This window comes from Mustela nivalis (genome assembly GCF_964662115.1).
Source record: "Mustela nivalis genome assembly, chromosome: 13".
NCBI lineage: Eukaryota > Metazoa > Chordata > Mammalia > Carnivora > Mustelidae > Mustela > Mustela nivalis.
Window position 1 is genome coordinate 69,845,693 of NC_139032.1, and position 27,682 is coordinate 69,873,374.

General features: G+C 43.2%; 2 long non-coding RNA genes across 3 annotated transcripts in view; one reads left to right on the top strand and one right to left on the bottom strand.

Annotated features, from left to right (window-relative positions):
• LOC309847098 overlaps positions 1 to 27,682 on the bottom strand; it is a 285,521-nt gene that overhangs the window by 26,050 nt on the left and 231,789 nt on the right. Inside the window, exon 4 of one of the 2 annotated variants that reach the window (XR_014302305.1) lies at positions 19,249 to 19,450. The exons of the other annotated variant lie outside the window; for it this stretch is intronic. This is a non-coding gene — a long non-coding RNA (uncharacterized lncRNA). Of the gene's footprint in view, positions 1 to 19,248; positions 19,451 to 27,682 lie in introns of those variants that run through there. 2 annotated transcript variants of the gene reach the window in all.
• Positions 3,670 to 3,985, top strand: LOC309847092. Its single transcript, XR_014302295.1, has 2 exons — positions 3,670 to 3,837; positions 3,930 to 3,985. It is a non-coding gene; the product is annotated as an uncharacterized lncRNA (long non-coding RNA).

The following is a 27,682-nucleotide window of genomic DNA, read 5'->3' on the forward strand; positions in this document are numbered from 1 at the left end:
TACTTCTTGAATCAATTTGTCTTCGTGGAATACACTGCCAAAAAAACAGAGAGGCAGTCCCACAACAGAAAGCTTAGTGGATTGTGCTTTAGCCCAAACGAGCATGAACTGCTGCTTCCCCCTTGGATAGCCACAGGCTCTTATTGGTAGCAATGCTTCAAGGCCAAGTTAATTGGTATCAACTATGCATTATGTAAAACAAAAGTGTCCCCCCCCCCCCAACCACCACTTAAAAATACGCTTTTCAATAAAGGAAAAAGTGATGTAACATGAGCCTTTGCAGCTGCAAACAGAAAGGCTTGGAGCCCAGCGGCAGGGCACCCCAACCCTTCCTCTGGTCTTTCCAGAAAAAGAAAAAGTGTAGCTGCGACTGGGTAGACTGTTCAGGGAGGACCCTGCAGGGGCCACGTCATGAGTTCCGTCTTGACATGCAGTTCAGTGTTCACCAGGGCAAGGGAGGTCTTCCAGCCCAGAGAACTACCAGCGTGCCCACAGATGAGGGCTGTGGGAGGGAAGGCAGACCGGGGACTTATCTAAAAGCCGAAACGATGTACGCTACAAGATGATATGGAGAGCGATGCCACCTAGGGCAACCTGACTTGCATTCTTGCTTAAGAGGAGAAAGCCCGCTCCCCAAATTCTTTGATGGAAGGAAAGATCAGAACAATGGCCAACTGAAAGAATGTGAAAAATGGTAAAAAAAAAAAAAAAAAAAAAAATCAGCTACCAGCAGCTCCCTGGACTTCAGCGGCTACAGTGGGTGGTTTAGACCAGGGGTTCCCCGAGCGTGATCTCCCAGTCAGCAGCAGCAGCAGCACCGGAGAACTGGTTAGACATGCAGATCTTCGGGTCCTCCTCCAGAAGCACTAACGCAGAAACTCTGGGTGTGCAGCCCAATCACCTGTGCTCGAACAGACCCTCCCAGGGATTTGTTTGATGAGATCTACTACTGGTTTAGGGGGTGTCCAGAGGGTTACAGCTTTTTCCCTCCCAGGATATCATAAAAAGAAGTTCTTGAAAATAGCCATTTTATTTATTTATTGGCAATAAAATTTATTTTACTTATTGATAAATAAGTTTCTTTAAAAAATATTTTATTTATTTATTTGAGAGAGAGCGTGAGTGAGCACAGCTGGGGGAGGGGCACAGGGAGAGGGAGAAACAGACTCCCCGCTGAGCAGGGAGTCTGATGCAGGATTGGGTCCCAGGACCCCCTGGATCATGACCTGAACAGAAGGCAGACACTTAACCAACTGAACATTCCAGGAACGCCTATTTATTAGCAAATCAACACAGGGTTTGATATATGCAAGGGGCCTTAAGTCTTAAGCCACATCCCCCTCAGGGACACTTGATCTCTGCCCACAAAAAACAGTACCCTCCTGTTGCAAAACGGGTGCTTTTGCTTAACAGTGAGAAGGAGGAAGCCGTGCTCGGGGCACCAGGACAAACCTGGGACCTCCTTTGGCCACCGCGTGCCAAGCCTGCCTATGGGTCTGGAAATCAGGACAAGACAAGATTCCCACGTACAAAATTAGATCTTGGAAACAGGTTAGTTATCTTGGACAGACTTAGCAGGGAGGAATGTTATCACTCTACAGATCTACACACAGATCTCTACGAAACTGAACTGAAACTGTACAGTCTTTTAAGGGAAAGCCACCAGCCAGAGAGAGCAGAGGAGCGCCAGGACGCCCGTGCAGAGAAAAATCAGGAACTGAGTTTTTGTGGACTGTCTGAGGTTGACCTCTCCCCCACATAGCCCACAGCCTCCTTTCCCCTCCAGTCTGGGTGAATACAGCCTTCAGGGGACATGCTAGACGTAGAGGCCTTCTGCAATCACCTGTCGAAAGTAAGTAACACAAAGTCCAAGAGACAGCAGCCAGCTGCGGTGTTCTGCTTTTTCAGAGGCAGACCGTAATTACCCTGCGAAACGATTGAATCAGCAATGCACTGTGGTGTTGCTTGACGACTGTAAAGCAAGCACTGGATGTTGTGTAAATATTCTTTTCCTTCTCCCAGGTCATTAACTTTTAGCACCTCATTGTTTGGCGGCCTCCCTTTCCACGGTGATCTGGCCACGTCTGTGGCATGGGGGGTGGTGGCGGCAAGCACAAGAGGTTTAGAACCCGCCGGACCTGTGTGTGGGTTCAGTGCTCACCGGCTGAGTGACCTTGGATAGGTCATTTCACTTCTCTGAACCCCAGTTATCTGGGAAATAAGGGTATTAAGAACCTGCTGCTTCTGTGCAGATTAAGAGAGAGGATGTTTACACAAAGCCAGGAGAAAAACTGGTCCGCTGGAGGAGATCATTACATGTGGTGCCTTTTCCTTCTCTGGGGCCACTGGAAGACTACCTGAGATGCTCATAAATGGGAAGGGCACTTAGCATGCTGGGGACAGGTCACGCGAGTGTTGGCTGTTTCTATTCTACTTTTTTTCCCTTTTAATTTTCACCTCCAAGCTTTTCTTTACCATAGTTTTAGTTTTCACAGGAACTGCACATATTAGCTTTAAAAAAAGACACCCACTGAGCCTCATGCCCAGAGCTACTTCGGTACCACACACTATCCCATTTAATCTGCACAATGATGGGCTAAGTCTCTCCCCGTTTTATTTATTTATTTATTTACTGGTCAGTTAAGCAAATGTAACTCCAAGGAGTTACCTGCGGTATAGGGGGCTTTGCAGTCAGGAACAGCTTCTACGCCTGTCTCAGTCTGAGGCCCCACTTTGTCTCCCTGAGAGAGGCCTTGGAGACCCCTGTGCCCCACTCCCAATGCTGTAGCCACCAGGGACTTGTCCAAGGTCACATAACAAATTATAGTATGCACCAGGGTTACCCGCACGGCTCCCAGCCCTCAGGCTCCGAGATCTCTGTTCCTATGTGCGTTTCAGCCACATTCTCTGGACGCAGGAGAGGTGAGATCTAAGTTGTCCTTTCCCAAACTCTCCCAGAGCCGTCTCAGGTTTGACAAAGAATTCTCAGAGGTGGTTGGTTCTCTTTGTGCTGCGTCTAATCCTGGAGTGAGGTGGGGAGGATGGTGGCGGGGAGAGGGAGATCTTCAGGAGCTTAGTTCCTGTTTATCCATGTGTCATTCTTTTAGTCCCTGGGGCTATAATATCCATTTAGAAAGATTAAATCAAACAGGATTGGGGACAGAGAAAGGGGAGCTAAGCAGAGGCAGGGAGAGAAGAAAGTGGAATTCACAATGCATTAAAAATAAAGAGCCTAAGACATTACTAATTCTCAAATAGGTCTCACTTCTTAAAGACAAGCTGCTCCTTGGGTGATCACAGGCAGGTGAAAAGCGGTTTGGATGATTCTTTTTTTTTCCTTTCTTTCTTTCTTTCTTTCTTTCTTTTTTTTTTGTCCACGAACCTGGCTTTTCTTTCCAGCATTCTCAGGTGCACTGGAGGCCCCGGGAAGAGAGAGGACTTTTTCAAAAGACACTTCCACCTCCTAATCCCTGTGCCTACAAACCAAATATTGATCTATTTAGTAAACCAGCCTGTGGGAGGAGAGATTGTAAAGCCCTGTTTACTCAGCAGTTGGGCCCCCCTGACAGCTGTTCAATGGGGGATTATGATGTCACAGTGGTAATTACACTATAAACAAGGGATGGGGGAGAATAAAGCATGAAAGGAAACTGTAGGGCTAGTTACCAGGCAACACAAAATATGTAACCTGAAACCCGACAAGCATGTTAATTTCCTAGCAAGCCTCCCAGATGTCCTCACTTCATGGCCAACACTCAGTTTCAGTTTCAATTTGTTTATTTGCCCTTCTTCAGTCACGAACGGTGGAGCTGAAAATATTGGAAGAGAGGAAAGAAGGCAAAGGAAGATGGGAAAAAGAGGGCTTGTGTTTTGCTCCTGGGAAGCAAGCCGCCGGGAGAAAGTTTAGAGGCTTGGTCTTATCTTTTCAGGTCATTGCACCAGAAGGGAGCTGAACCAGGTGAGAAAGTGAGCCTCGGGAAGAGAGGAGAAAGAGAAAAAGGTGAGAAGATTAAACTGGGTAAATGAGAGAAAAAGACGACTAAGAGAAAAAGACGAGGACTCCACAGCAGTATTAGACCCCAGAGGTTAGCAGGGGCCCTAGAGTCCCACCGCCACAGCCCCACCTAGTGGTTGCCCCCACAACCTTTTTCCCAAGTCTCATGACCAAAATGCTCCCTACAGTGCCTGGCAACCTGGTCTTTCCTTAGGCAGCTTTATCCGAAAGCTTTTATGTTGAGCTGAAATCAGCTTCCTTTCCTGCCCAGGAAAAATGATTCACAGCCCCACACAGATTGGGAAACAAGGACTGGGCTACCCTGTGTTTTTCTGCTGTATTCTCAACCCATCTGCAGTCCTCCCCCCAATATGATTTTGTTTTGGCTTTAAATCAAGTTCTTCCTTCCTCAACCCCCTGAACTATTTTCGCGTTGTCAATGTTCCCCTTATAACCCGGGCTCTGAAACTAGACACGCCTTCAGATGAGGTCTGACCTCACAGAACCAAGCAGGATGGACCTTGGCCCCACCTTCAGGGTCCTCCCTTTGGAGAGCCATAGAGGTGGGGGGCTAGAGCTGTCTCAGGACTGCTGACGGAGAGATTTCCAGCAATTTGGTGAGCTGGTTTTTAAGTCTCTGGAGCCTGAAATCTGCCGTGATGACAGTATTTACACCACAGTCATCGGCAAACACAACACATCAGGGCTTCCCGCCCCCACCCTCCAGATGGCTGATCTACCAGCATACTGCTGTTCCTGGTCAATCACACTTGACCTCTTTTGGAAATCGGTGGTTTACAGGGGATTGACAGAATCTTGTAGCCAGGGACCCCTACAGGCCACTGGCCTCCACATAAAAGCTACAGAAGAAGGAACTGCGCCCGTCAGATCTAAAGAATATGAAGCAGGATTTTAATTCCCCTTGACTTTCTTCCATCTATACAGTGATCATCTTTGCTGACTGAGACCATTTCTCTGGGGACCGATTTGCATCAGAACCACAGAAATTTCCACGGGGCACTCCTAGAGCCAGATGCTGAATGACCAGGCTGAGGGGGTGGGAAACATAGTCCCCTGAACCGACTTGTAGCAGCGGCGGCTGCTCCTGGCAGGGCCACAAACGCAGCAGCTGGTACGGTCAACAGCTTTTCTGCAATCTTGGGAATTCTGTCACATTTCTTCCCCTCCTAAATTCTAGTCATAACTGTCTAGAGTGACAGTTTGGTGACAAGGCTAAATTCCAGTCCTGGCTCGGCTGCTCCCTCAGTGTTTGATTGGGAGCCAAAGCCTGTCCCTTCTGTGCCTCAGTTTCCCTATCTGTCACCAGTGAGGGTTGACTCTGAGGACCTCTGACTCCAGATGACTTTGTCAGCTGGCTCCAGTACGGGCCACAACACCGAATTCTCACGGACACCGCAACCTGAGCTCGGCATTGGGGGAGGAGCGTTTTTCCACCCAGTAATCCTCACTGTGTGGACTTGTCTCTCGCCTCCACTCCTCCTGTTGTCCTGGGGATGGTTTGTTTGTTGTGGCTCTCCTCAGATGCACTACAATCCGTCCTCGATACTGCAGCCCTAGGCCACATTCTCTCTCCCAGGGACTCTCGCCCGTGTCCAAGCTAACTTCCCCTCATTTCCTTAAACCCAGCCACCAAGCCTCAGATGCCCCAGAGATCTGGGGGAGCTTGACAAAGCCCCCATCCCTCTGCAGAGATCTTCTCTTTGGCTCTTACCTGAGCCTTTCACAAGAGAAGATGCATAGGGGTGTTTTCTTTTGCCAACATTATGACAACTCAGGAAGCACTCTGCATCCCCAAGCTGCCTTCCTTCCAAGGGCCCAGGTTTTGAAGTTAAGGAGTTCAACATCACTTGCCAGTGCACTTGGATCTCCTCTCCAGCCTCCTGCTCAGCATCTGCATACTGCTTGCCCCCACTTTCCAGATCACTCATCCCACGCACATCCTTGGGACTTGATCCCTTTGAGTGTTTGTTCCAGTGTTATATCCCAGGCTGCCCTCTGACAGGTCCGTATGATGAATGGCAAACCCTCTATGCAACCCTCCTCACACCCCCACCCCCAAGTTTAGTCTGCCCGACCATCTGACTGATAGATATATCTGCATTCATCCCTTTCCCAAATCCTAGATCTATGAGCAGGGGTGGCTCTGTCTGGCTCACTTCTAAATCTGCAGTTCCTGGAATAGTGTCTGGCACTGTCAACACTTGCCGAACGAGTGAATATACAGTCAATCCTCGCCATTTGCAGATTCTGTATTTGTAAATTTGCCTGCTCCCCAGAATTTGCCTGTAACCCCCCCAATCAATATTTATGACAATTTCATGGTCATTCACAGACTGGTGTGGAGTGGTGAAAAGTCCGATTCGCCCAAGGCACCTGTTCCCGGCAGAGGTTGAGCAAAGTGATGGTTTGCCTTCTTGCTTCAGCTCTCTTTTGTTGGGCGTCTATTTGGTGGCATGTTTTTCATACCTTTGTGCTTTCTGTTAGTGTCTGCACCATTTAAAATGGTCCCAAGCATTGTGTTGAGATGCTGTCTAATGATCCCCCATGAAGGAAGGCTGCGATGTGCCTTACGTGTAGATAAGCGCGAGCCAGGCATGAGTAGACCATGAGTTCAATGTTGATGAGCCAAAAATAGGTATTAAGTAAGCTGTCCTTAAACAGAAACATACATAAAACGAGGTTCTGTACTGATTGGCTGATGAAGAGACTCACAGGAACCTAACCCTGCGTCTTCCCTAGGAGCACTGGCTCATAGTCTCTAATCTAGCCTTCACAGACACTTTACGGCTACCATGAATACTGAAAATCACGTGTACACTTTACGGCTACCATGAATACTGAAAATCACGTGTACCTGGGCTTGAATCTTGAGTACTAAGCCACTAAAAGCAGCAGCTGAGGGGATGACTATCATTCTCTGAGCCCTAGATTCCTAACTGTCAGTTGGTAATAATAGTGCCTATCCTCATAGCGGTTCAAAAGAATAAGTTAGGTGATTAGTGTAACCAAGTGCCTAGCGTAGCACTCAGCCCATTGAGGGTGGACCATAATCACTCACTCCTCTCACCTTCTCCCTTCTCTTGCTCATAAACATATTTGCAATCCACAGGGCCAATACGGTTTGCTTTTTGCATTATCAGAAGCATTTATCTATGTAGTTCTCAGGATTTTGAAATCAGCCTGTCAACCGTCCTGATCCCTTCTCTTACTGCTGGACATGGAGCTTACATCAAATTTGGAATTATGCGGCGAACGACATTTTTTTGTTCATGTACCTTTTCCTTTTTCTTAAGGAAGTTATTTCTTTACAACAAGCTCCTGTCAGTAGAATTACTAATTCAATGGGTTCAAACAAAAGCACAGCCCTGAAAGTAAGTTCCTAAGTTCCCAGAAAGTAAGCAGTGGTGATAAGAGGAGACTTATTGGCAGGCACGCCACTGGGTATGTGTGCACAGGACTTAAAGAGGTTCACGGAGTGATTCACCTGTTCTCCTGAAGCTTCCAATTTCTCAGAGAATCCAGACCTGGGAGAAGAAACCACCTCATCATATCAAGAGGGAAACTGAGGTTAAAGAAAATAAGTGAGTTGTCCAAGGTGATATGACCAGTTGGTGTCAGATGAGGACTGGACCCAAGGTCCATAGACTCTAGATCAGTCTTCTTCCCACCATCATTTGGCCATAATGAAAACTAAAGTGTTGCTGTCAGGTGCAGTAATGCTGTTACCTCAAGCTTTAGGACCTGGTGCTTGAGGAAAGAAAATGGGATAGATACAGTTGGTTTCCTACTGAGAAATTTAAATGTGCTATTCTGTTCATTTCTTCTTCTTTTAACTTCTGTGTTGGTACAGTGGCAAGGAGAATAAAAAAAAAAGAGGCTCTGTGCCCAGAAACATGGTTCAATATTGGGAAGACCCAGGGAGAATCTAAAGCCAACCAGCACGGCTCTGTCCCTTCACCTGTCATGGAAACTCTTCTCACTGAACTGTTCCCTGTATAGACTGTAACTTCCCTCATGAGACTGTGAAGTGGACAGCACTTTTCTGATATGAAGATTATATATATGGATATGCCATCATGATAGTAATTAATAGTTCCTAGAGAATGACAGGGCCTCGAGAAGTCTTGTATTCTATTAATACAATGTTCAAACCACTCTAAAACCTAGGTGTCTGCCTCCAAAAGTTCCCCGTAATCTCAGAATAGAACAAAGCAGAATGGGAACAGTTCGAGATTCATACAGAGCTTTTTTTGATTTTAGAAAATACAGTTCTTGTTCAATTGTAACTAAGAAAAAATTCCACAGACATTCATGGGCCAACAAAGCCCATGATGAGCTTGACGCTAAGTAAGAGAAGAATTTCACAGAAACGTGTGCCTCAGTTACCATCTTGGGTTGAGGATGAAATGGGCTTATCTGTCATCAGAAGAATTGCACTGACACAATAACAGACTTTCCACTTTTTCTCTATAGAAGCTGGCAGCCCCATGTCTTTGCCCAAGATTTTGTAAGGCAAGGCAAAAGAAGAGAAGGAAAGAAAGGACAACCTTTGAGTTCTACATAAATCTCTCATACAAAAGGAAAATATACACGGGCCATAAAAACAGAAATTCATATTCCACTTCCTTATTATTTAGTAAAAAATATTTTCCCTTTAACCAAAACCAAAGAGTTCTTTTCTTTCCATTTGGATATGATTAACTTTTATTCCAATCAGCAGCTGTGCTGTATGTCTTGGATAAAAGGTCAGCTTCTTCTCCATGGAGCTAATTCTTATTTTTCCATAAAGACACTTATCTACTATACTAACATTGGTACCAAGAATAATAGCCAAGATTTTAGTTATGTTTAATAAGGATCCATCAGCAACTATGTGTTTAGTATCTACTGAATACTCAGCACTGTGCTAGGGAATGGGAGATGTACAAATCATTGAACAAAAATCTATTCAACTATAACTTAGTTCCTAGTGTATGATGACAGACCTATTTCCATCTTAGATCCTGCTTTTGAGGATCCCAGAAGGGAAATGGACAGGTAAGGGGAAAAAATTAAAATGATGTGACATAACAATAGTAGAAAGTATTGTAGATTACAAAAATAATGCAAAGAGAGAAAGAATTGTGAAGGGAGTAGGGGTGATCATAGAGGATTCCACTCAGGAGGTGACTGCTGACTGTAAGTTTTGTTTTGTTTTGTTTAAAGATTTTATTTATTTATCAAAGAGAGAGAGGGGGAGAGAGCAACCACAGGCAGACAGAATGGCAGGCAGAGGCAGAGGGAGAAGCAGGCTCCCCGCTGAGCAAGGAGCCCGATGCGGGACTCGATCCCAGGACGCTGGGATCATGACCTGAGCCGAAGGCAGCTGCTTAACCAACTGAGCCATCCAGGCGTCCCTGACTGTAAATTTTGAAGAATAATTAGGAATGCTTCAGATGAATGACCTGGAAAAAGAAAGGACATGGAAGCCAGTTGGACCTTTCAATACAAAGGCCTTAAACTGTCATCCAACAGAGGGGACATTAGAATGGAGGTATAGGTAAAGGACAAATGATAAAGACCACTGAATGTCATGGTGAACAATTTCACACTCTAAGAAGAGGCACCAAAAGGAATCTGAGGACTCTCTCAGGCATCAATACAAAGGGTAAGCGGAAGGCATTAGAGTTAAGATCTTATAGGTAAGGGGGGAAGAAAAAGGATCTTATAGGGAAGAAGAGGTCTTTGCCAGGGTCTTATAGAGTAGAAAGGAAAAAGGGAGAGCATGGGAAACTAAGTCAGGGCACTTGACCACAGATAATTGCTCAGGGAGTAGAAATCCTATCCAGCAGGTCAGCATTTCTTAGGCGGGATCAGGAAATGCCCAAGCCTGGTAACAAACCAGAGGGAGGTCCTAGACATCAATCGCTAGCCCCTGAATTTTCCTTTCTTAACAAACTGATTCAGTCTTTTGAGTGAAAGAAAGCAGATATTGCCCGTAAGTTTTCTCTGGATCCATTGGATGCCCAGCTCTCTGACTTGGAAGGTGTATTAGCAGAAATCAGCCTTGGCTGAGTCTCACTGCAGAACAAGTGCCAAGGTGAGACCTTGTGGCTAACAAGGACTGTAATATGGCAACTGTCAATTAGGAGGTGATTCCCCAAGGAAATCCTGAGAAGCCAGGAACATAGCCTTCTTCCTGCTATGTCCCTAGTCTAAAAGCTAGAGGAAGCTGGACACAGAATGCTTGCTTGATGGGTTTCCGGAGAGGAAAGAGATGTTGAGGCCACTGTGACATTCCAAGTCTCTGGTTTGGTGGGAAAGCTTCCACTTGATCCTCTGCTGACTAATGTAGCAAATTATGTGTGCCTTTGTGAAAATGCAACCACTGGGAAAAACTGAAAAGGGGAAAGTACACAAATAAAGATTCCAGACACCAAAAATGGGAGAAGGGGTGTAGCTCCTATGACATGTCTAGATGCCCTCCTCTTTAATCCCATTGGTTCTACCAGGTGTCTCCTTCAAGAGTGACCAAGCAGACAATCCCATTCATAGCTCTGAATCAAAGTGATTGAGGCCTTATAAGACTAAGGTAACCTCACTGTGCTAAATTCTATCCTAAAAGTTCAGAAGGCCATAAGGACAAAGTGGCTTTAGTAAACAATGGGGCAAACAAATAATGAGGGTTATAAACCATCATTCTAGGTGATGCACCATAGAATATACTGAGCGCATTGTTAAATTTTTTATTACATCAGTCTTTGAAAGAGCATGCCTTGTTATTTTAATTTCAATTATTATAACTCACATCACTGGATTCTTGTTATACCAGCCCTACTACTCAAAAAAGTTTATAACAATTGGCAATTCTTTTACCTGAAGGCCCACAAATTACATCAAAAAGAATCAATAATTTTCCCTAATCATTTATTTTGAACAGTCCATGAATGGAGATGAACTTGGAAGTGAAATGTCTTACGAACCTACCAATTTTGATCTTAAGGACAGATTTGTCACCACATGAAAGCACAGTGGGTAATTACCAGGTGGTTGAAATGACAATTAACTCCATCGTTAATAATTATAATTTGACAGACAATAAATCAAGATGGCAGCCATCTGTAAATAAACACCCACAGAGCCAGCTGAATAGTATTGCACAATAGCTTAACCTCATAAAACCAGCAAACTAGTTCTGACTGGTGAGCAAGTAAATCTCCCAAAGACCAGAGAGAAGGAAATTTTTGGGTCACCATGTTCCTACATTTCTCAGCTGGATACAATTGAGGGCCCAGTGTTGTTTTATTTTGTTTTTATTTGATTTTTTTTTCTAGGACAATTATTGTTATTTTCCATAAAACAATCGCTCATTTAAAAATATGGGATTATGACTTTTTGATGCAATTGAAACTATGTTCTCAAATTGCTCTCCCCTGAGGCCTTACATACTCCTTAGGATAGTTAGTCCTGACCACAGAGCAACGTCTACAGAGTTATTTCTCTTTCTTGAAGACCTTTCCCCACTTTTCTTCCATAACTCCCCTACTTTTTCTATTTTTCAAGATTCCTTCTTGGATTTTTTAAAAAAGATTTTATTTATTTATTTGAGAGAGAAAGAGCACAAGCAGGGGGTGGGAAGGGGCAGAGAGAGAGAGGGAGAAGCAGGCTCCTCACTGAGCAGGAAGTCTAATGCAGGGCTTGATGCAGGACCCTGGAACCATGACACGAGCTGAAGACAGACACTTAACCGACTGAGCCACCCAGGAGCCCCTCCTTCCTGGATTTTAATGATAATAGTGATGCTAGCATCAGTCACCACCATCACCTATACTCTTTGTTACAGGCTGCTAACTGATCTGTGCATTTTACTGGTTAATTCTCTTAACAGCCCTCTGACATGGAGATCGTTTTTTCAATTACCCTTGAGAATATGGAGACCATGAATCATCCAGTCACTTCTCCATGGTCATAAAGTTGGTAAATGGTGGAGCAAAGATTTTAACTCAAGTCATAACCCCAGAGCCATTGCTCTCAACTCTGCCACCTCATCTGCATAATCTTTCATTATTACATTTTCCCCAAGTTTTATGTTGGGTTTTTTTTTTTTTCCAAATCTCACAAAACATCTTTTCCTTGGTCTGTCTTAGCTACTCCCACACATCTGTGATTCATTGCTAAGGATTTCCAAATCTATCGTTACCCCACATTTGCCTCCTGAGTCCCAGATCCTTGCAGCAACTGCTATGTCCCCACTTGGAGTCTTTCTCTCATTCAGCAAATAACCATTGAGCAACTTGTAGTCAGGCACTGCTTCAGGTATAGGGAACAGAAAAGCGCAACAAAACAGGAATCACTGCCCACATGATATGTGTATTAGGATGAAAGGGTGAGGGAAGACAAATAATAAAATCTAATTGTAAAATAAAGATAGATGGGGATTATGGGCTAACGAAAAAAATGTAGAAAAGTTGGGAATGCACTGGGAAATCAGAGGTAAGAGGGAACCACCAGTATGAGTAAGGCAATTGGAGGAGGCATCACTGAGCAGATGATATTAGAATGAAGACCTCAGGGAGTGAGGGAGATGATTAGCTGGGCATCTGAGGAAAGGCCATTCAGGCAGGGGAACACTCACCAGAAATTCTCACAGGCAGAAGTAGGACGGACATGTCTGAGGAACACTAATAAGTCCAGTATGGCAGAGAGATGCCAGAGAGGGCTAGAGTAGAAAGGGGGAGTCTAAGCAGAAATAGGACCAAGGGCTGTGAGGCTTGGGTCTTGCAAATCGCCACTGTAAATCTTTTGAGATTTTGCTCTGAGCAAGATGGGAAGACTATAGAAGCTTTGAACAATGGAGTCATGACCTGAGTTGCTCTTAAGAAGACCACTCTGGCAGCTGTGTTGGGAACAGTGTGAAGGACGTCAAGGTGGAAAGAATGGCGGCAATTTAGGGGACTACTTCAGTAATCCCATAGAAGATGACCATGGCTTTGCTAAGAATGGTAGCCAGAAAGGTGGGAAGAAATGATCAAAGGTTGGATACATTTTAAAGAAAAAGCAAACTGCATTTGTTAAAGGATCAGAAATAGGATTTAAGAGAGAGGAACCATGGAGGACTCTAAATAACAGAGTTGCCGTTTGCTAAGGGGAAATTTGCCAGGAAACAGGCCTGGAGGTGGGACTGGGGACAAGATCAGGAGCTTAGTGTTAAATATTCTCAGGTGGCTTTTGTATACATGTGTACAAAACAGATATCTATTATTTCCAGTTGAAAACACACACACACACACACACACACACACACACATTTCTTCTCCTGTCTATTTCTCATCTCCATTAGCAACGCACCATTCCATCCAGGCATTCGTGCCAGACTGAAGGACTCTTTTTCATGCTCCTCTCCCTCTTGACTCCACACTGAAGCATCGCCTAGTTCATTCCTCTCAGCGTTAGACAAGTTTTCATTATGTGAATACACCTTGTTTTTCTGTTCTATTCTAGTACCCAAGTCCTTCCCTCAATCCAGGTGGTCCACCTAATGACATTCTGCCCTCCCTTGCTTGGCCAATGTCAACTTAGTCTTCAAGCTACAACTTAAAATATCTTTTCCTTGAAGCCTTTCATGAGCCATCAGCAAAATTAGCCGCTCACTCTTCTTACGCAAGTATCACTCACCCAACAAGCCGGTATCACTTTACCACTTTGGGCCTTGGTTGCCATTTGTAGTATAGTGTGTGTGTGGGAGTGACGGGAGATGAAGCCAGAATAGGAAAAAGGAGTGAATGTAAGGCTCGGGGGTTGTACTTAGTCCTGAAGTTGATTAGGAATAATGGCATCACTCGAAGAAGGGAAGGGGCCTGGTTTAATGTGAGTCTTCAAAGATTGACTTCACTGACCATGTGAAGAGTGAAGTGGAGAGTAAAGTCAGTCAGACAAAACTTGATGACCTCCTGAAAAAAGGGCAGGAATAATGGGGATGGAGATGAAAAAGATGGGACTTTTCTGAACTATACTCCATGGCATTGGGGTTATTAATAATACTTACTAAGTCCTTGCCATTTATCAGGCACAGATTTAAAAATACCCCCTGTATTAACTCATTTAACCTTCTCAACTATCTCATGAAGGAAACTGTATCCTTATCCCCATTTTGCAAAGGAGACACAGATTTAAGACACAGATAGATTTATTAAGCTGCCCAAGTCATACAGTGATTAATGAGTGGAGCCTGGATTTGAAAACAGTCAGTTGCCCCAGGACCCACGCACCTCTCCCCTGCTCTATACCTCCTACAACATAGTGAATTAATATAAAGGTATGTTTAGCAGCACAAGAACATTTTATAATCCTTATCAATCCAAATTGAACGTCTACTTCAATCTTTTTGTAAAATCACCCTTCCAAAATATACCATTCATGAACACTGTGTTGTAAAACCCATGTTTATATGGATGTTTAGCCACTACGTGATGTTTTTCTTAGACTTTTTTTTCCCTCAGTCAAATGAGGGGAAATATCCAGCATATGGAAGCATTTCCACACTGCAAGTTATACTGAAGGGGAATATTATGCAATTTGCAAACACTGTCAAATGAAATATAAATATGCATTAGAAAATGCTACACAGAGACAAAAATATCTTTGTATCAAATATTCATTCAGCCAATCATTTTTTCATTCAACAAACATTAATCTGGCACCCTGTTTATGGCAAGGATAGTGGTCAGCAGCAAGAAGAGAGAGATGAATAAGACTTATGCCTCATCATGAGGGAACTCATAGCCTTGCGATTTTTATTTTTAAATGGCCACAGCTGGATGAAACAATTGCCATTGATTCTTTGTAACCCTCTGAAAGATAAACAGTGCTTTGATTCGGACAGAGCCGTGGTCTCTAGCTCTACCTCTTAGAAGCTGGACATGGCATCCCACTATCTGAGTCTCAGTTTCCTCGACTGAAAAGGAAACAGACACTCCCTTCCATGGGGATTATGAGAATTAGGAATCGTGCACAGTGCATAAATCCTAGTTTGAGCCAATAATAGTAAATGAAACACTACTGTGGCCTTGTATTTTTCAATCACCAAGAAGCTTTCCAAGGGTCCAGTGAAAATTCACAATGAACCAAATATCCCCACCTGCTCCCAAACTAGCAAACAACAACAGCAAACAAAAACCTTGAACACTACACCAAACACTAATTAGGTACTATATGTTGGCTAACTGAATTTTTAAAAAAGCAAAAAACAAAACTCTCCTTAATGACATCAAGTAGGAAGGAAATGGCCCTGCCAACAGGAATAGAGTTGACTGAGATCTTGCAAAAGCAGCCAATGCCTTGTCACCAACTAATGCACACCAGCGGGGAAGGACAAGCTTTTTGAGCATCAGCCTCTGGATGTGGAATGAAACTTGCTAAAGAAAAGGCAAAGACTCATAGAGCAGAGCAGGGCCCAGCTCCCTGAGAACCAGTGTCCCTGGAGAGAGAGAAAATTGGAGTTTTCCTGAACCTGTCCCAACAAGTTTTCTTCAAAAAGTGACACCGGGGGAACAGATGCTTCTTTGCTGACAAGGGGACCCCAGTGAACAAATTTTTAGGAACAACACAGTCCCACCCACCATTCCAGCTATGAGTCAACAAGGGACTCCCAGCCAAAGTGGTCAGACTGGTTCCCCCACCTCCACAGGGCAGGTATCTCACCATATAAGGGCTAACTAATGCAGGGCTAATTGGAGGAAACCAACAAATACCAAACACATTCCATGTGTCAAACATTATGTCAAGCTCTTTTCCTTGGGCAACCTGTTGAATATTCACAATAACTCAATCAGGTGGGAAAGTCGGTAGCTATTATTTCCATTTTGCTGGGTGAAAGAACTGCAATGCAGAGGGAGTAAGTTAGAACTCTCCTGGAGCTGTCCAACAGGTCTTCTCCAGAAAAGACCCCAAGAGATGACCATTAGTGGGTGGAATTTTGAGTCTAGATCTTTCTTACACCAAAACCTCTGTTCATTAAGTTATGCCACCCCATCTCTCAGAGTAAAATCTGAAATGGGTTGTTAGAGGCTATCCCAAGACAAGTCTCTGCTCTTCTCTGCCCCAGCAGGCTGACCTCAAGGATGAGTATTCCCAATCTCCTTACCCTGTGGCATCTGGTTGGGTCTGGCAAATGGGCAGCACTAGCCGGAGACTGAAGGGTCCAAGAAGAGAGCAGTAGGGACCTTCATTCTTCTATTTCCACCCAGTCTTGCTTTACTGAGCCATGCTGCATTCCTAGAGCCATGGGGCCTGTGGGGCCACCCCCCTTCTAGGGATCCAGAGTCCAAGTCCTACCTGTTGCCCCTTCTACCTGGGGCAGTAAGAGCTTCCTAACGTTGACAACTCCTGTGTGCCTCACCTTTCCTTGTGGATTCCCTTAATGGTGCCCATACCTCGTAAATACTCTCTTCACAAAATTTATATTCAGCCAAGCCTTTCTGAGTGTGCCATTAGTTTCCTGCTAAGATTCTAATGATACATATTAAATTAAAAAACTATTAGATATTTAATTCCACCATAGTTTAGTTTCTTAAATTGGCCTTTGGGTATCTAGCAAATAGCATCAACTTGCATCTTATAGCAATGAATCCACTCATTGAATTGAAGGGAACACATTTTGTTTGGACATGATGAACTGTGGAGGGACAGTAGACTCCCCACATGTTATTGGCAAACTCTGTGGTGAATGAAGCTTCCCAGTCACACTTGGAATGTGATGTTTTTTTCATGAGGCCATGCTACAAAGATGAAATCCAAAAAATATGAAAACACATCTGACAGATCCTGCCAAGAAGTTCTCTAGAATGTATGCAAAATGGAACTAAAAAAGTATTTGTAACTCTGTCACAGAAAGTGGAGCTTCAGTTGGGAAAACTTGACTGAAATCACTTGAGCTCTCCTGTCACTGGCTTTCAGAAATGATGACTGAGTAATTTGAAAATGAACTGAGAAACGTTTCAGCCTTAATGACCTTTTTGAAGTTTTCACAGGCTCCTACACAACAGTAGTGTGTCCAGGAAACACATAAATCAAACAGGCTAGATGGGGGGCTTGAAGTCATGCCTCAATGGGTCTGCTAGATGAAGGCTCAGGCTCTGTTTACACTATGAAAATGAAGTTGAGACTTTAGCTCCTTTTCCCTCAAAGTGTGCTCCTTCCCCAACCAAAACAAAACAAAACAAAACAAAACAAAACAACCCACACACTAAAAAACAATTGTCAGGCACTTCTCCTAGAACTTACTGCACAAACATCTCTTTCTCTGCCTTAACCCACACCCAGAGATCTACGTTGTGGGTAGTTACATGCATGATACCCAGTTGGTGTTTGTCTTTGGGAAAGTCCAAGGGGATAGTTTGTTGTCTGGAGTTCTTTGGTCTTGCAGCGTTTGGCATTTTGTAATCATGGCACTTTGAATTTGGTACCTACTCTCCTGAAGAATATTTTATAGGAGAATATGTTTGCTCTTCTAAATCTATCTGTGGATCATTCAGTATCTGTCTTCCCTCTCTTCCCCTCATTCCAACCTCACAAAGTCTTCTTGCTAGGACTTCACACCCACAGTAAAGTACGTGGTAGGCACTCAAACATTTACATGAAAAAATATAAGCACTTCATTAATCTATTTATATTTTTAGTCGGTGACCACTTTTCTGTGGGGTAGGAAATAGGGCTACAATAAGCACGATGAAGTTTTAATTGCCCTGAACATTGGAGGTATTTTTTTCATCCATTTTCTTGTTGTGTGGCTTCAGGCAAGTTAACCCAACAGCTCTGGCTGGCTTTTCCCTCCCACAGACCAGGGACATGAACTCTTGTTTCACTGATTGTTGTGGCGATCAAATGCTACAGTCTTTGTGGGGGGCGTAGCCCAGTGATGGGCTTGTGAAAGAGGCTTCCTAAAGTCCAACCCATGCCATTCTTCTGAACTGACCCTGGGGACACATCATGTAAATAGTGCCAAGGACGGAGGGGATTAGGGGAGATTCCCAATACGGAGGAAATGTGGATTTAGTGGACCATCTAACTGTACCCTACTCAAAGTTTTGCTCATGTTTTAGACCTTTCGCCAAGGAAACTTGCTTCAGGCTTCCCTAGAAGGCAGATAATATTACTAAGCAGCTTGCCAATATCTGGTTGCAACAAATATTTCAAATGACAAATTTTATACTCTATCCTGCATTTCCATCTCTGAATCTTCTTCTAGCTCCCTAGCAGATGCTGCTTGGTCGCTCATAGTTTGATAATCTCTAATTCTATGTGCATTTCCAACATCTGAATTATCTATCATTCTATTTCAGTCATCATTTAGAAACACTTTCAAGGGCACCTGGGTGGCTCATGGGTTAAAGCCTCTGCCTTCAGCTCAGGTTGTGATCTCTGGGATCGAGCCCCACATCGGGCTTTCTGCTCAGCGGGGCTCTCTGCTTCCTCCTCTCTCTCTGCCTGCTTCTCTGCATACTTGTGATCTCTCTCTGTCAAATAAATAAAATGAAAAGAAAAGAAAAGAAAAGAAAAGAAAAGAAAAGAAAAGAAAAGAAAAGAAAACACTTTCAGTGTACGGGATCCAGTGCTAGGGACTGAGATCATAGGAATGAGTAAGACACTGCCCCTCAGCAAAAGGCACTCCCATTCCGACCAGGAAGATAGAGCAATGAATACATTCTACAGTGTGATCACGATGACAGGATATAGGAGATGTCTAAAGCAGGGCCAGGACAGGGTGAGGCCACCCTGAAGGAATCGCTCACTGTCAAGGTCATGGGATTTGCAGAGTCAGCATTTGTACCACCACAGAGAATGAATGCTTGCTTAAATTTTGTGCCCAAGGCACCTCATTTGCACCTTTGTTCTGGCCCTGGGGAAAACACAGAGGAGAAAGATGCAATTCCTGTCTATGGAGTCCAAGAAGTTTCCTGGAGCAGATGACCTTGAACTGAAGCCTCTGATAAGGGAAGGAATTAGCCTGGGAGGGAAAGATGGAGAAGGATTTGAGAGCATCCTCTGCAAATGGTCAGCAAATGCACAACTGTAGTGGGGAGAGAGAGCATAGTTCATGGGTACACCTTCGAGTAGCCCAATGCGGTTAGATTCCTGCAGTGGGGAGACAGTTGTAGGGAAGGGGTGGCAGGACAGGGACTGGGAATGAATCAAGGGCCAGTTCACAGAACTCAGGAGAGGAAGAGACTGTATGTTTAGGACTGAATAGCGTATTATTGAAGCAGGACACTTTTGAGGGTGAAAGGAGGTGACATCTATACTTGTCAGAGCAGCAGAGTCGAAGTGGGATATGTCTGTGTACTGTGCATCCACGTTCCACAGCAAGCTGATGCCTCTTGACTGTGTTCCCAAACGCTGCTTTCCCCACTCCCTGACGTGTTGGACACATGTCACTCCTCTTTTGTGTCTAGGGCAGAGCTGGGAGAAAGAGAGGAAGTCAGAGAAACAGGCTTGTGACTGGGAGTCCAGTAAAACTTCTTCTAGATGTGAGTTTTAGAACGATGTTGAGGACGGGATCCCACCTTGTATGTAAGGACCATGTGGCCAGCTTGGCAAAGATCTTTTCCATTTTTTAACAAATCTGCACTCGCAAACATGACTATGTTATTTGAGCTCTGATTTTCAAGTGGGAAAAGGATTATAGTATTTCTGTGTGTGGTAGTGAAGAGGCCAGAAATTTTCAAAGTTTATCCCACCAAGCATGGTGCCAGTCTGCCAGCTCACATCCCTATTACCCTCTAAGGGGTTCTGGAGATTCCTGGAACCAGCTCTGCTGATGTATGGCTGCTGAATGCAGGGAGATTCCAGATTCCAGTGAGGTTCTAATGCACTGACTGGAAGAAAAATGGTTTTGAAAGAGAATAGTCATTTATTTAATGATGTTTAATACAAATTAGGTCTTTGGCGACATGTTATCCCTCACCCACATATTTATTATTAAATACAGAAAAGTAGAGAGAAAAAAGGATAATAAACACCTCTATGTATAGTACCTGGATTTTATTTTTATCTTTTTTAAAATATTTTATTTATTTATTTAACAGAGACAGAAAGAAAGCATGAACAGGGGGAGGGGCAGAGGGAGAAGCAGGGTCCCCAGTGAGCAGGGAGCCTGAAGCAGGGCTCAATCTCAGGACCCTGGGACCATGACCTGAGCAAAAGGCAGACGATACTTAACCTACTGAGCCACCCAGGTGGCCCATCACTTTGATTTAAATGGCAAAAACGTATCACCACATTTTAGTTCATATGTGTATACACATGCATACGTGCATACACACACATGGTTTCCCAACTAAAACACAGATATCAGGATATTTCTGCCTTAAACACTTTGTTGTGCATTTCTAAATGGTAAGAGCAATTTCCTTCAAATAATAATACTTAATAAAATTAACAGCTGAAAAAGACCACAGTAACTCCCTAATGTCATCTACTACAGTTTTCATATGCAAATTTTCCCAACTGCCTTCCAAACTTTCCCAGTCCTACCTTCAAGCTAGTACCAATCAAGGACCATGCATTGCACTTAGTTATAACGTCCCTCCTCTTAAGTCTTTTAAAAATCTAGAACACTCCCCATTCCCCGAGCCCGTTGAAGGTGCCAGGCCAGTCGTTATGTGGAATGTCCACCTTCTGGACTTGTTTTCTTACTGTGCTATTTCCTCATGCTGTCTATTCTTTGTATTTCCAGTAAGCCGGAAGTTGTATCTGCAGGTTTAGTTATATTCTAGTTAAAAGTATGTGGCAAGAATACGTCATGGGTGAGTTGCTTTCCTTCGTATTAGATCACGGTAGGAAGCACATTTTACCTGATTTACCATAGAAGATATTAGTGGTACCAAGATTAATTAAATTGACCCTATTTAGAGAGGAGAACTCTAAAGTTAGGGAGTTTGGTAACATGCCCAACATCATGCAGTTAGTAAGAGAGGAGGTGGAATTTAATGGGTTGCCTGCCCCTGCAGCTCAGCGAGGGGGAGGGGCTGGTGGGCAGAGTCTCAGAATACCCTAAGAGGCCAACCAGAAGTATATGATGGGGCACAGAAGCTCCAGGATAAGAAACGCTCATGGAAAGAGAACTGTCTTCAATGGCAGTGGGTGGGAATAGGGCTATGGGTTGTGACCAGCTCAACACAGGAGCTGACAAAAGCTTAGTGAGAGACTTTCTTAAGCTTGTATTACAGTCAATTAGGCATGAGAAATAAAGCAAACTTTTTAATGCTTTCTTACAAACAGATTCGTGTTACGAAGTTGGAGAGAAGGCGGTCAGAGACCGGTTGTAAGGCACCATACTCAGTGAGCTTACCTGACATGTAACAGGCAGTTCACAGCCGTTTGTCCATTGAATGAGGCTATTTGTGTCCAGTGCTGGTAACGCATTCAGCCTCAGCCCTGACAGCTGACCAGTCCCGAGGGCCACTGATGCTAGTTCCCCAGGATCTCGTGATTCCATGTGCTCTTGCGCATCATTACCCCAGCTGTATTGGGGCAAGCCACCATCTCACCAGAAAATACTGTAATGGCCTCCCAACTGGTCTACTCTCTTCCACTCTTACACCTTTCCCATCCATTCTCCACACTGCTGCCAAAATAATTTAAAGACTGCGAGTCAGATTTAAAATTAGGCTTAAACACTCTCAGTTGCTTACACTTAGGATAAGATCCCAGTTTGCTGTCTTATTTGACAAGGCTCTGCATAATCTGCAGTCCATCACCTTCTCCAGGCTCATCTCTTCCTCTGTGCCTTTCTGTTACACAGCTCTAACTCTAATTTGTCTTCCCTTCCTCCTTGAATGTGTCCCCCACTCTCCTGCTTCTGAGCCTTTCCATATGCTGTTCCTTCCATCTGGAATCCTCTTCCTCCTACTCTGCTTTATAGCATAGATCTCCTAACTATTTTCACCTTGAATAGCACTTTCTCAAGGGTGCTTTCTTGGATTCTCAGATCGGGCTCAATCTCCCTATTAGAGTCCTCACTTAATGTCTTGCTTTTAATCGGTAGGTCTAATCAAGTTTGTGATTAAATTACTGTTTATGCAATTGTATGTCTGTCTATATCTCTAACTAAGCTGTTAAGTTCCAGCTATAAGGAACCATGTATAAACCCAGCATTCCAGGTAGATCTAGCACAAAGTAAGTGCTTAATAAAAAAAATAATTGAAAGAATGAATGAGCGGGCCAGTGAGTGAGTGAATGAGTGAGTGAATTTATCATTTCCTAGTTCTAGTCACACATCATTTTTAAGACAGGTTTTTGGTCCTTAGTCATTCATGCAGTTTCAGCTTCGCAAACCCTCTTTTATCAATCAGGATTCTGCAACATTAGGGTCTTGAGTGCCCTGAGATTTGGGCTCTAAATATGACTATGGAGAAGAGCATTCCTTCTTCATTCATGTCAACTACAAGGTGGAAGGTGCCGTAGAGAAGGACAGAACCAGGAAAACCCAAAGGCAATAACTCTCCAGGTTTGGTGGAGGGGGTGTGGAGATAATAGAAGAGACTTCCTAAATAAGCTGACTCCTGACCTAAGTTACAGAACTGTTTAGGAGTTGGCCAGAGGAATAGGGATTGGCGGGGATGGGGGGGGGGTGCATTCTTGGCTCATGGAACAGCATACGCAAGGGCACAGAGAAAGGAGAGAATGTGGCCCTTTCAGTGGACTGCAAGGAGCTTGGTGTGGCTAAAGAGTGAGCAGTAAGACCAGAAGCGAGGAAGGTAAGTGAGGTGTGACTCACAAAAGGTCTTCTAGCCATATAAAGGAGTTTAAACTTTAGGCAAGATATAATGGAAAACCAATGAAGGAGATACAGCAAGGAGAGAAAGGAGTAGAAATGAATTCTTAAGCGATTGCGCAAACTGTGGCTCAAAGGAAGAAGAAAGACGCACAATCCAAATTCAATTTGGTTAAGTATATTGAGTTGGATTTGATAATTCTTGACTTTGTCAGGACATGTGTTTTTGTGCTTCTTTTTCTACTTGCCAAATCAAACATGCCTATAGCACTGTGTAGAAGGAGCATAATCTGCTACTTAACCCTTTTCTTCTCTAGAGCAGGGGGGGTTGAATTAACACATTGACTGATTGCTTACATACAGGCCAGGCCCCCCTGAAGCTGTCCCAGATAGCTGGGTTCTGTTGCTGGTTTTGTAGTTTTTATTTATTTAACCAGAGCTAGAAACATGGAAAACAACTTGACTCTGAGCACGTGGATGGGTTTCCTTGCAGGAGTCTGAGCTGGCAGTTATTTTAATTAGCAACACATTTTATAAGGGCAGAATCAGAAATGGAAACATGTCAAGGCCTCTTTAGCTATTAAGTTTGGCAGACTCACAGGAGTGTGCCTGGGCATGGTAATCAGCTCCTGACTGCCCTCCATCTCCCAAGGGAACCACACCAACAGCCAGAAGGAGTTCTCCTCTGCAAGGAGAGCACCCCCTTGGGTGTTGGAGGACTTCACAATGTCACACAACAAATGCTGAGGACGCAGGGGTCCTCTTGGAGCTAGTTCTGGGAAATAAGGCTTCTCAGTGTAGGCCTAAGGTCATCCCTCTTTCATCTAGCCCCAGGCCGATTTCTCTATTTGATGATCTTTTAAGAATCAGTCCCTCTAGATATGCATCTCAATTTACTGAGTTTATCTCTCTAAAATCTACTTTGCATTTGAAAAATGATTTCTTCTTTTTATTTGCCACAGTGGTTTCCTAGGATCCCTGGGAATATATCATATAAATGTATACATATATATATGTGTGTGTGCATATGTAAAATATATAATATGTAATATATTATTTATAGCATAATATGTAATAAAAGTTGGCTATATAATATATATACACATACATACACATATAGATATATACATATATGTGTGTGCATATGTAAAATATAATATATAATATGTAATATATTAACTATAACATAATATGTGATAAAAGTTGTCTATATAATAAATCACATATGTTATATAAGTTATATATAAATTATATAAATATATTACATAATATATAGTATTATATACATAATCTACCTTCTAAAAATTACTGGCACCTACGTATACTATGTATACTGTTGTAATATGAAGCTCTCCTCAGTGAATGAAGCTGACAGGGTACCATCTTTATTCCCTCATCCATTCACTGAAGAAGTCCCTGAACTTCTTTCTGAGCCAGACATATGCTAAGTGTGGAGGACAGGAAGAGACGGGTCTGTGAATTTGGAAAGTCTCAGTTTAAGGGGGTAAAGTGACCCAGGGACCAGTTTAAGACGAAGTGGTAAAAATGGTGACAGACATATACACAAGGTTCTTTGGTTTGCAAGTGACGGAAACCAATCTGAAGCAGCATGAAAAAGACGGAGAATTTGTAGGCAGAGGGAAATATTGTGTTAAATTCAAAGTCACATTTTTGGAAGCAAGCAGCCTCCTGGGATGGGCTGGGAAGACCTGGGACACAACCTCTCTCAGGCTCTCACTCCTTGTGTCTCCTTTCTTCTTCCCTTCCCACTGACTGCCTTTCTCTGCTTCACTCAAGCTCCTAATATTTCATTATCCAAATGCAAACAGATATCCCAGACTGAAATGAATCTCTTAGTCACAGTTTCAGGGCAGAGAGTCTGGCTGGGTCAGGCATCCCTCCCAGGTCTGATCAGCTGAGGCCGCGTGCCCAACTGTATGCCACAGGCAGTAGGTGGCTGTCATTCTGCGCGACTGCAGAGAGATATTCTGAAACTCAACACGTGCAATCTCGAATTTTCTCTCAAGAGGGACAAACATTATTTTCCTACTCGGTGTTGCTTCTCTCTGCAATAAGGCTTTAAAAGTCTATAGCTATCTTTAATGTAATCGGCTGGAATTCTCACATTTTTGGGGGGGCTACAAAGAATCACTGGGTGTCAGTTCTAAACTTTTAAAAGAGAAATAAATAAGGAGGGGAGAGAGGAAAGAAACCATTTTATCCTAAAAAACACAATGCACTAAAATTCCTAAATCATATTTAATGGAACACTGTTTTGTACTATGTTCAGTTTTTAGGCCAGAGATGTCAAGACTGTGGTGCATCCAATGAGGACAGCTTACTCCCGGTAGGCAGAAGGCCACAAAAAGAATTGTCTGCGTTAGAATGTACTGGAATCTTACTCCTGTAATTTCTAGATTCAGACAAGCCCTTGTTCTGCCTCCACAAACACCTCCCAAAAGCTATAAGGGCTTTTCAAGGCCATCGACCCAAACTCCTAAATTATTATTTATTTTTTAAAAGTCTCTTGCGTTGTGGTCCAATAACACCTAAGATCTGTCACAGTACTTCTGGAAATTAAAAGAATTAAAAGCACTTGTTAATTCATCCTGGAACAGACTGGGTCAAAACAGAAGAGAACAACATTGAGTTTTGGGCACATGGCCTCTAGTTCAGTATCTGCCACTTTGGTATTAAAAAAAAAATTTTTTTTTTTTTTAAAATATACAACTGTTTTTGCTTTGAGAAGCAGGCACCCACAGTTAGACGTGCAGGTAGAAAATCCAAGTCTTCCCAGGAGGAGGCTGCAATGAAGAGCAGGTCTGGTGTTGGCCACTCTCTTCCTTGGCATACTGGGGGAGTCTACCTATGTTCACTTCCAAGCGTTCATTTACACCAGCATGGGGTTCCTATGGAGTCCTGCCTCTGAGCCCAAGCACAGCTGTCTAAACACACAACACTTTCATTCTAAAAGGAGGAGTAGAAGGGTATCTGGGTGGCTCAGTGAGTTAAAGCCTCTGCCTTCGGCTCGGGTTATGATCCCAGGGTCCTGGGATCGAGCCCTGCATCCAGCCTCAGATCTGGCTCTTTGCTCAGCAGGGGGCCTGCTCCCCAACCCCCACCCGCCGCCTGCCTCTCTGCCTACTTGTGATCTCTGTCAAATAAATAAATGAAATATTTTAAAAAATTAAATAAAATAAAAGGAGGGATAGATAAGAACCCAGAGAAATGAACGGTGGAGGGGAGTATACTAAAGGAGGTACAAGGCACTAAAGGAGTTTGGAAGAGAACGTAGTAGGTAAGGTTGTGAAAAATTGAAATCCCAGGTTTGTCATCTCTAGCTATGTGACCCTGGTCAGGTTTTCACTATCATTTAACATTAGCATTTTCACCTGAAAATTGAGGATTATAAGAATATTCACCTCATAGGGTTGTGGCATACATAAAGTTAGCAGAGATTGGAAGATAATGTGTTATTGTCATATGGAAGAAATGTCATGTATCCTAGGCCTGAGAGGATGCTTTCTGTATTAGCAAAATAATGGAAATGATGTACTATAAAGTTATTATGCATGTTAGCTACACAAAATTTAGAAAATATAGTAATTATTAAAAAAGGCAAATAAACTCCAATTCCCATTTCTAGAGATGAATACTGTGGTAGTTTTGGTAAACCTCCGTCTGGTCTTCTTTCTTTTCATATATTATTACATGTAACAAATAAATTATGTAGTCAAGTTTCCTATATATATATATTTTTAAAGATTTTATTTATTTATTGGAGAGATAGAGATCACAAGTAGGCAGAGAGGCAGTCAGAGAGAGGAAGGGAAGCAGGCTCCTCACTGAGCAGAGAGCCCGATGCGAGGCTCGATCCCAGGACCCTGGGAACATGACCTGAACCGAAGGCCGAGCCACCCAGGTGCCCCTAGTTTCCTATATTTTAAAGTCAAATAAAGTAGTTATTTCCTTTACAATTTTCTATTGCTTTCTTATTTTGGAAGGCTTCCTCTATTCTCAAATGTAAATACTGTTTTAACTTATACTCTATATAGAGTACCCTCAGCTAGGGCTTCCTAAACTTCCTTTTACAACTCAAGGATAACAGGACAAGATAAAATAATAAATTACAAATAAAGTAAGATTTTTTTTTTTAAAGGAAAAGATGCAAAGAAGGAAGAGATTTATATTAAAAAAGCATGACCACTTCCTCATATCAGGGAGATCATATGATAGTTGTCTTTCTCTGCTTGACTTATTTCGCTAAGCATGATACGCTCTAGTTCCATCCATGTTGTCGCAAATGGCAAGATTTCATTTCTTTTGATGGCTGCATAGTATTCCATTGTGTAAGTGGGTAGAAGAAGAATCAATGAAACAAGATGGGATTGGGAGGGAGACTAACCATAAGTGACTCTTAATCTCACAAAACAAACTGAGGGTTGCTGGGGGGAGGGGGTTTGGGAGAAGGGGGTGGGATTATGGACATTGGGGAGGGTATGTGCTTTGGTGAGTGCTGTGAAGTGTGTAATCCTGGTGATTCACAGACCTGTACCCCTGGGGATAAAAATATATGTTTATAAAAAATAAAAAACTAAAAAAAAAAAAAAAAAAAAAAAAAGATAAAAAAAAAAAAAAAAAAAAAAAAAAAAGCATGAAAAGAAGTTGCTTGTTCATTAACCCAATTTCTGTGTCATTACTGGGTGCTGTTGTGCTTGGCTCTGAGGATCCTGAAGCTGCGTGAGACCTTGTTTTTGTCCCAAGAAGAAATGCCCTTTCAGTGAGATTAATGTGACCAAAGGCAGCTAGAAATTTTTATTAAGCAGTACGCCAATGCGAAAAGAATGGAAACCAGTGTACGGGGAGCTTCTGCCCTGCATAGCATAGTCAAATCCCACTTACCTCTCCTGGCAGCC